The following is a 10636-nucleotide window of genomic DNA, read 5'->3' as shown; positions in this document are numbered from 1 at the left end:
AGATCTAATCAATCTTCTCCCAAATTATATACCGTTGTTATCCAGTATTTGGTTTTATATGTTTTTTTAATTTGACAAAGTAGATATTATTTTATGTGGTCACTATTTGTTTAGATTGACCTACATATTTACAGAAATCTTGGCTGGTCATTTCTTTCTGCATCTGAGGTTTTCTGTTTGGTATTACTTCTACCCGAAACTCATCCTTGAGAATTATCCTTAAGAATCTATTGGTAAATTCTGTTATCTTGTTTTCTTTTAGCCTGGATATCTTAATCTTTCCCTCCCCTTCTTGAAAGATTATTTCACCACATATTCCATTGTAGGTTGACAATTATTTTCACTCAGTGCTTTAAAAATATCATTCATTGTCTTCTGGTTTTCATTATTGTTGTTGAAAGGTCACTCAATCAGGCTACTTGCAATATCTTTGTAGAAAGTCTTGACTCTCTAGTTGCTTTTCAGGTCTTCTCTTTACCTTTGATATTTTGTAGTTTCACTATTATTTATATCTCAATGATAATTTCTTTCTCCTTATCTTTGCCTGAAAATTTTGGACTTCCCAAATCTGAGGATTAGTTGTGTGTGTGTGTGTTTAATTTCTAGGAAATTTTGGTTATTATTTTCTGAACTATTCCTTCTTCTGCATTCTCTTTATTATTCTTCTGAAACTCCACTTAAAAATATGTTAAAACTTGTCTGTCATCAATGTCTCTTAATCTATCTCTTCCCTTATTTTTATGCTAACAGCGTGTATCCTTTATAACCTTTAATAGCATTGAAAAAAATCCACCTCTAGCTAAATATAATTGGAAGTACAAGGCTCCAGAAAGGGAGCTGGAAGTAACCAAACATTGTTCTGTCACAGTGCAAAAGCTTAATCTTCAGGTAGACCTAATCCATTTGCTGGCCCTGGCCCATCTCTGGAAAAGACACAACTACCCCCAGTCCAAAAGGCTTTAAAAACTACTGGTTCCATACCCAACTCTGTCACAACAATCACAACTCTGAACTAGTTGTTTGCAAGACAAAGTTGGCCAGACACCAAAAGTATGATCTCTATTTTTTTAAAATAAGCTCTACGCCCAGTGCAGGGCTTGAACTCATGACACCAAGATCAAGAGTCTCAAGAGTCACATACTCTACTAACTGAGCCAGCCAGGTGCCTTGATCTCCATTTTTATGTGCTGAGTTTGATGGATTTGCAGTTAGAAATGCTATCTACCATTGCATAAGCAGCCACCATGTTGCCTCTTTACTCTACATCTAATGACCAGACTTGCAAAATAATGTGCTCATCCTCAAAGTACTCAGTACCTACTGCCTGGTTTATCATGACTGCTACTGTCATTCCTGCTAGGAAATCAAAAGTAAATATAATTAAATGATTGTCCTGGTCATCGCTCACCAGACCAGGTGACAACTCACAGCACACACATACCATTTCAAATCCTTTTTGGAAATAGATATTTAAAATAAATAAATAACAAGGCCTTTCTCTGAATAATATTGTGTCCACACCTGGTGTTAATTTATTTATACTATGAAAGCAGTGTTTTCTGTGATCTCCATGTAGTTGGATCAAGGTGGGTTTTGTCTTTATATTGAGTACAAGGTTGAATATAGCAAATGTTCTAAAAAGAAAGCTCTAGGAAATTAAGTATTATGTAAAAGTGTTCCACAGTCAAGCAAGTATGAGAAACATTGCATTAAATATGGTTAACAAAGTTAAATAGGCTTCTTCACTGCAGGACTTTTCAGAACCTCTAATATACTAATGCACATTGTAAATCACAAAGAAGAAGATTATGTGTAGCATTTTTTAAATGTATTTGACCACAGAGTAGTTTGAGCATTTTACAAGATGTGTTCCATGTTTGTGTTTGAGTTTCTTATAAGATGTGTTCCACAAAACAGACTTGCAGATCTCGTTGGAGAATAGGCATCGCCTTATCGCTCAACTTTCTTGAGGAAATAAAAAACAGCAACCCCATGAGAAGCCTCTCTTTTGGAGCCATCTGGTATTGATTTTTCATCTGTCAGCTGAAATATCTCTGTCGCAGCCATCTGAAAGAGATGTTCATTGTCACACAGTGTTTTGTCTGACCACTCTGAGTAAGCGCAGACCTCCCTGCTTCCCCATTTGGTTTCCCAAGACAGCTCCAACCCTGCCCTGTTCCTGGAATCTTCTCCTCATGTCTTCACCTCACCCACTTTGGCTTTCAACCTTCATGACTTGCTATGTCCACTGAGCTCTGTGCCTTGGCTTTTTGGTTGCTGTTGTTATTTTCAAGAACCCATTCTCTTTCTGGCTGTAAGACTTGGCTCCTGCACTGTGTTTTGTATCTCCACTTCTTGCACTAAATAGTATGTTCCTGTCCACCTAATCTTAGCTACTAGCAACCTCTTGCTTCTATCTTCTTACACATCCTTTCCAACTTCCCTGTAGATGCTTATTCTAGCCACGTCCTTGACCTTCACCTGTGGCATGGACCACAGCCATGATGTAACATTGACTACTGATGCTTGCCAGGACCACAAAATATTGGAAGGAATTCTCTTGCCACATAAAAGATAAGTGCAGCTATCAGAGTGCACCTTGAGTACTCAGGCTCAATATTAGTGCTTGGATCCTTTTGAGTTCCCCATGGTTTGCAGGTTATACTGCATTAGTCAGTGGGTGTCTTAGAGTCATTTTGCACCAATAAACAATCGCATTATGAAAACTTGTTTCTTCTCTATTTTTAATATATTTTATTCTGTTACACAACACTCCATAAATCTTACTCATTCACATGTTATTAGGAGTCATGGCAGCTCTTTGCTTGTAGCCTAGAGATTATGATTGGCCTGTCATTTTATTTGATCTTCTTTTGTTTTTAGTTATTTTTTCTGTTTAAGTGCCCAAAACCCTACTGGCAAAAATGCTTTCAAATTAGAATGTATTGTTAATATTCCAGACCACACACTTGGTTCTTCATGTGGCTTTGAGTTTTGCTGCTGAGATGATTGTGCATGATATTCTCATGGTGAGAAAATGTGACCAATTCAGCCTATTTTGCAGAACTCCTTTGTTCCCTCAGGCAAACTTGGCATGATTTTGTTAAAGGTTCAGTTGGGATAATCCATATTCTTTCCCCAAGGTCACTTTTCCAATTCCTTGTCAATCAGCTTAATGAAAGGTAAGTAAGTACCTGACTTTAGAACAGCCAAATAGCATGAGTTTCTTAGGATGTGTGTGTGTGTGTGAGAGAGAGAGAGACAGAGAGAGAGAGAGAGAGAAAGAAAGAGACCAAGAGAATATGAGTATGTGCAGTAGGGAGAATTGAAGGGAGATAACAAGTCTCTCATTCAGTGACATCATGAAGCATGAAACTTTAAATGTTATGTAAAATTGACAAGGTTATTTATTGAGAGACAGATACTATCACAAAAAAATACTTCAGTGCTTATTTTCATTAACCAGGATGAGTACATTTACAAAGGATTTAGAGGATGCTGTAAATCATATTTTTAAGGAATATGACTTCCCCATGCTGAGATAAGCCAGGTTTCAGAGCCACCCTCAGAGACAACTGTTGTTTGCCCAAGCCTACCTGTGTCTGTTCTGTAGAATCACTTCATCCTCCACAGCAAAACTGAGCAAGCCTGGGCTGTGCTTGTTTCAGGCTCTTCTGTTACTGCTTGGCTCACCTACATTCTCTCTCTGGACACATCCACACATTCTCACCTCTGAGTCAAGAGTATTTGGCACTTATTTCCCTGCAGGGATTGGTTCTTCTTCCTATCCACCTAGCCAACACTTACTCATCTCTCATGTCAAACTCATACCAATTCAATTCTAAACTCCAAAAACGTAGAGGCTATGTCTGTGTTATTCTCAGTCACTTACCCAGTACCTGGCACATAATAAATTCTCAAAAAATATCTGTTGAGTAAATAGGAAATGAACGAGTGTGTTTTAAACATGGTTAGAAAATCAGGAAACCTTTGGGGATACCAAAAGGTCAGGTGTAACCCTGCTCAAAGTGTCAGTCCTGCAGGGGGCAGCTCAATTATTTACCTGTTCCTTTGCTTGATATGCATTAAGCTCCAACTCTGTACCAGTGCTCCACTAGCTTTCATGGGGGATACAAAGTTAAATCAAATTTGAACCCTATTCTCCAAAAATCTATAGTTTAATAGGGGAAGTTTGATATGCACATCAATAACTAAAACACAAGATTGAAAGTGACAAAAGCCAAGAGAGGAAACCTATGATAGATGAGAAGAGGAAAGAGATTAATTATGTAAGAAGATGTTAAAATGAGACTTTGCTATCTCACTTTGAGAACAACCCAAGAGATACCAAGAACCAGACTGGGTCTCCACTGCACTAGAGCAAGATGCTAAGAATCTCACCTTGAGAGCATAGAGGCAATGATGTCCCACAGGCCAGGTCAGAGGGGATTTCTTGGGAGAGAATAGTCAGTGTACTATGCATTGCCTACTCACTGACTCTGCAGGTACAAGAAAAGGAGTCGATTTCCTTCACCTCATGCCAAGTCAGGGAGCTCTAAGGGCACCTCGGAAGTTTGGGGAACGTGAAGACCTGTGCATTAACCTAATCCAGCCATCTGAAGGTGAATGACTAGCCCGAGCAGAGTACAGAGAGAGGAATGTATGGGCACCAATCTACAGTTCCACAAAGAGCAGGTATTTCCAGGAAGGAAAGATATAGATTCCATGAGATGGAGCTGATCTGAAAGCTTCACAAAATGAATCATGCTCAAGAAGCCTCCCCAGCAAGGAGAAAGGACCCCAAGGGAGAGGGTCTGTGTAGGGTATGTTTGGAAGTCCAGGCCTGGGAGCAGCTCATAAAGCAGCTGCTGGAGGACAAGCATTGTGTATGTGGGGCTGGGCAGCCTGGGGCAGGGAGCCGCTGAGGTCTCAGCAGGACACTCTCCAAAAAAACCCACAAAGCACTTCATAGGAGCCAGCATCCGGGGGAGCAAAGTACACTGCAGCTGCTCTGGCCATATAAAACAGTACCATTCCCCTAGTGCCCTGTGCCTTGGCCTGAATCTAAGGGCTTAGACAAGCCCCAGCCAGCGAGCATAAGGAGTAGCTGGGAACTGATGAAGAAACTGACCAGGAACATCACTGCCTCCTCTGTGGGCTTCCCTGCCTAAGGCAGGCCCCCACTGGGATGGGAAGCTATATATTGGACAAGAGTTTGAAGTTGTGATGGTTACCTTGGACCAGGCTTAAGTTATGTGATTATTAGGCTAGAGTGGATTTTTTTAATGCCCAAACAAAGGGACTATTTATTATCTAAGCGTGACTGGAAAAGCCATGGGATCTGCCAGTATTTTATCTGTGAAGGGAAGGAAAGAGAAGGGAAGGGAAAGATTTTTTTTTTTTAATTTTTTATTAAAATGCAATACACATACAGAAAGTACATTTATCATAAGTATACAGCTTGACAAATTTTTGCAAATTGAACACATCCATGTAACCAGCACCCAGATTAAGCTATAACCCCCCAGAAAACCCCTTTGGGCTCCCTCTGAGTCCCTACTTCTCCCTCAGATAACTACTATCCTTACTTCTAAGAGCACAGATGAGTTTTGGCTTTTTGTATCTTATATAAATAGAATCATACACTATGAGCACACTATGATTCCTTTGTGTCTTTTTTTGCTCAACATTTTGTTTATAAGATTCATCCATATTGTCATAGATTTTATTTATTTATTTGAGATAGAGAGTGAGAGAGAGAGCATGAGCAGGGGACAGAGGGAGGGAGAGAGAGAAGCAGGCTCCCAACTAAGCAGGGAGCCCGACGTGGGGCTTAGTCTGGGACCTGGAGATCATGACCTGAGTCAAAGGCAGATGCTTAACCGACTGAGCCACCCAGGCGCCCCTTCATAGATCTTTTTTTTTTTCATTGCTGTATAGTATCCCTTTGTATGACTACATCATATTTTATTTATCTATACTTCCACAGATGGGCATTTGAATAGTGCTGTTATATATGTTCTAGTAAATGTCTTTATTTCTGAATATATACCCAGAAGAGGGAATTTCTGGTTTATAGACTATGCACACATTCAGCTTGAGTAGATATTGCAGAAATTGTTGTATCAATTTTCACTCCCACCAGCAGTGTATGTGAGTTCTGTTGCTTCACCACCTCACCTGATACTTTCCTACTTTTTCATTTTATTCATTCAGATGGGAGCAATGGTATCTCATATTGGTTTTAATTTGCTTTCTCTTGAAGACCAATAAAGTCAAACATTTTTTAAAGTTTATTAGCCATTTCTCTACCTTTCTTTGTGAGATGACCAAGTTTTTGCCCTTTTTTTGTAAATGGATTATCTCTCTTTTTCTTATTACTTTGTAGGAGTTCATTATATATGTTTGATATGAAATCTTTGTCAGATATAGGTATTGAGAATATCTTCTTTCAATCTAGGTTGCCATCTTACTGTCTGAAAATATTTTGATGAACAGGTGTCATTAATTTTAACATAGCCCAATGTATAATTTTGAGTATGGATTCAAATAAAAAATTTTTCTCATGGATATATCCAATTCACCAACACTATTTATGGAAATAACTACCTTTCCTCTATATTGTGTCGTATTTGTTATAAACTAGATTCCACATATGTATGGGTGTGTTTCTGGACTTAATTCTGTTGTACTGGTCATTTATCTATCTTTGCACCAATATCATACTGTCTTAATTATTTACTATGGTTTTCTAAAACATAGTGATATCTAGTAATGGAATTATCTTTTAAGAGTTCCTTAGGGGGCCCTTGGGTGGCTCAGTTGGTTAAGCGTCTGCCTTCGGCTCAGGTCCCAGGGTCTGGGATAGAGCCCTATGTCAGGCTCTCTGCTCAGTGGGGAGTCTGCTTCTCCCTCTGCCTGCCACTCCCCCTGCTTGTGCACTCTCTCTCTGTCAAATAAATAAATAAAATCTTAAAAAAAAAAAAAAGAATTCCTTAGAAGTTTTGAATTCTTGGTGCACCTGGGTGGCTCAGTCGGTTAAGCATCTGCCTTTGGCTCAGGTCATGATCCTGGGGTCCTGGGATCGAGCCCTACATTGGGCTCCCTGCTCAGTGGGGAGCCTGCTTCTCCCTCTGTCCTTCACCCCGCTCGTGCTCTCTCACCCTGCTCATGCTCTCTGGCTCTCGTTCTCTCAAATAAATAAAACCTTTAAAAAAAAAAGTTCTGAATTCTTTGTATTTCCATATGAAATTTAAATCATTGGGTGCCTGGGTGGCTCAGTCGATTAAGCATCTGCCTTTGGCTCAGGTCATGATCCCAGAATCCCGGGATCAGTCCCTGTGTCAGGCTCCCTGATCAGTGGGGAGTCTGCTTCTCCCTCTGCCCCTCACCCTGCTAATGCTCTCTCTCTCTCTCTCAAATAAATAAAGAAAATCTTTAAAAAAAAGAAATTTAAATTACCTTCATAATTTTATGTCAATTACACCTCAATAAAGCTGAAATTAAAACAAACAAACAAGTAAAATCAGTTCATAATTTCTGACCAAAAAACTGGCTGGAATTTTTATTGAAACTGTTTTGGATTTATATATAAGCTTTTGGGGAATTTTATGTCTTTAAAATATTTAGTTTTCTAATTCATAACCATGGTATATTACTTTATTTAGTTCTTATTTACTCTGAGTTATGTTTTCTAGCTTTCAGTATAGGGCTCTTCACAATTTTTGCTATATATATACTCTTATGTAGTTCATGTTTTTATTCTACTGTGATATTGGTTTTATTTTTTTAAAAAAGATTTTATTTATTTATTTGACACAGAGAGAGATAGTGAGAGCAGGAACACAAGCAGGGGGAGTGGGAGAGGGAGAAGCAAGCTCCCCGCTGAGCAGGGAGCCTGATGCGGGGCTTGATCCCAGGACCCTGGGATCATGACCTGAGCCGAAGGCAGGTGCTTAACGACTGAGCCACCCAGGCACCCCTGTGATATTGTTTTTTAACTTTTCATTTTTCTCTTTCTTGTTGTATATGAAAATATAATTTATTGTATATAGCTTTTGTGAAGAATCATTTTTTGAAGAACTTTAATGTGCTAGGTACTCAATATGATATTTTTATTTATATTGTCTCTTTAATCTTCACCACAATCTTGCAGGTATATTTCATCTTCATTTGTTAGAGAACATTGAGGTTCAGAATAAGGTAGAAATTTTCCCAAAGTCACACAAAAAGTATTCGAATTGGTTTTGAAGAATAGATCGATTTTCCTATTTGAAGACATGTCATGGAAAAGGCCACCCAGGCATAGAAACTGTCGTTAACAAAGCAAAAAAGGCAGGAAAGTAAAGGGAAGGGAAGAAGGAATGGGAAAAAGGAAAGGGAAGGAAAGGTGAGATGTTCCTTCTGATTAGCATCTATAGGTTATGGTACATTGAAAAATAAAGTCAGAAAGGTAAATTGAAGACCAGACTGTAGAGTTTCCTAAGTAAATATGAAGTTTTCACCTTCACTTGTTAGCCTCTAGCCTTGTGGGATCTGGAAAATCTGGAACAGAAAACTTGCAGTAGGATTGAGACTCATCAAGTCTACAATTTTATCTCTCTAGCCATGTGAAACCCCCAAAACCTCTTCTGTTTTTCTGACCCTAGCAGTCACTTCTCACTGGGCAAAGTCTGGTTTGTTACCCTCTTGCCTGCCAAAAATTTGGCAAAAACTCCTAAAGAGAAAGCATCTGCAAACCCTCAGCTCAGATCTCATGGTTTTCTGTCTTTGGCATCTTAATCCATCTAGTCTTCATGGTTTCTACAGTTCTCTGAGCCTTGACATAGATGGCTTTTATAGTTTACTGGTTTTCCTAGTTGTCCTTGACAGGAGATTTGACCTACCCTGTATCTCTCCATTCTACCCAGGAGTGGAAGTCAAACTTTGCTCTTTGTGTTTCTATTGAGAGGTTTTTGGGCTTTTGGTTTTTTTTTTTAATAATTACTCATAGAGATATAATTTATGTTCAATAAATACGAAGATCTTAAGTGTAGAGTTAGGTAAGTTGTTTTGTTGTTGTGTTTGCTTCCAACTGTGTTAATCTCTTTTTATTCTTTTGGTAATTTCTTCCAGAGTTAACTACTTCCGCTTGTGATTGTCAGTGATGAAATGTGTAAGGAATCCACTTCAAATGTTGGCACAGCTATGAGCATGGCCTTTCCCTTTGCTTGAACTCAGAATGAAGATATTTGGATCTTGTATTTTAGGTTCCAGTCCCAGAAGTAGTTTTCACCAAAGAAGTTATCTGCGGTCTTCTGCTTTCTAGCAGTAGTCCACAACCAGGTTCTTGCTTCTCCAGGACTCAACACAGGATGGATTTAAATATGTATTAAACGAAGAGCATTCTCTCAAATGAGTTGAAATGCATTTTATTTTTAGACAACCTATACGACATGATTTTTTTTTCTTAAAAACAATGCCTCCACTCCAAGTAAATCAAGGTCAAAATTAATGAAGAGCTCAAGATGACAGGAGTCGTCTGGTCTTGGTCCTGGTATTGCATGGGTGAAGAGCAGCAGCCGATTATGGCAACAGGTAATACGTCCAAAGTCATAGCCAAGTTCGTTAACAGTTTTCCATTTCTAAACCATCCTTAAAGAAAATTATATATGGGGTCCCACCACCCTCATGGTAGTCCAGCAGAGCAACCATCTGGAATCCAATTCCATCTGGATTCATGTTTTCACCAGTAAAGAACACAGAGTTTTTGAAATTAGCAAAGATGTGCTTGATTTGTTCTGCAGCCCCTATCATAAAGGGTATTCTTCTTTCTGGCCTCAGTGCTTCAAGTTTGCCTTTGATTGGTTTCATGTCATCTTTGATGCACTTCTTGTAGGCTTCTTTTGTGAAGCTGGTTTCCTGCAAGTGATGGTTTGTGAGAATATCAACATCGGTGATGACTGTGCTTTCAGGCCCTTCACCCTTGGGTCCTTCGGTGGAGGCATTTCCACTAGTGAGTCATCAGCATTACCCTCTGTCCTACTGACCATCTTCTCCATCTCTGGGCATAACCCATTCGCCATCCCGTATCTTGGAGAACATCTCATCATTGTTAATGAGGTTCAGGTCGATATCATGATGGTGGCTGGAGAGAGACAACAGAGGCTCTAGCTTAGCAGGACCTGGAGCTCTGAGTGAGCGCCCTGCTGCCAGAGCGGCACTCGGGGTGAGGGAGGGAGCAGGTGGAAAAGAGAGTTAGTAAGATAAATGTATACATCCGCATAATCAACACCCCAGTCATGATGTAGACTATTTCCATTACATCAGAACATTCTTCATGACCCTTTAGATGTAAACCTGCAGAAGGAAACATTATTCCGATTTCTATCATAACTTAGTTTTGCTTTTTCTGATTTTCAGATAAATGGAATTATACAATATGTTCAATACTGTGTCTGTCCTCTTTTACTCAGCATAATGTTTTTGAGACTCATCCATATTATTACATTTATGAGTTCATTCATTTTTATTTCTGAGTAGAGTTTAGTATCATGAATATACCATATTGTCTATCCAATCTCCTGTTGATGGACATTCTATTTATGTTGGCTTGTGATTACTATAACTAAAGTTGCTATGGACAGTGATATACAAG

The 10636-nt window shown here is 39.1% G+C and overlaps 1 pseudogene; it reads right to left on the bottom strand.

The window, feature by feature from the left end:
* Nucleotides 1-9606: 9606 nt before the first annotated feature.
* LOC116639855 lies at nucleotides 9607-10064 on the bottom strand (annotated as a pseudogene).
* Nucleotides 10065-10636: the final 572 nt, after the last annotated feature.

This window comes from Phoca vitulina, unplaced genomic scaffold (assembly GCF_004348235.1).
Source record: "Phoca vitulina isolate PV1807 unplaced genomic scaffold, GSC_HSeal_1.0 scaffold2, whole genome shotgun sequence".
Taxonomy (NCBI): domain Eukaryota; kingdom Metazoa; phylum Chordata; class Mammalia; order Carnivora; family Phocidae; genus Phoca; species Phoca vitulina.
The sequence above is the reverse complement of the archived record's forward strand: the minus strand, read 5'-3'. Positions and strand labels throughout refer to the sequence as shown.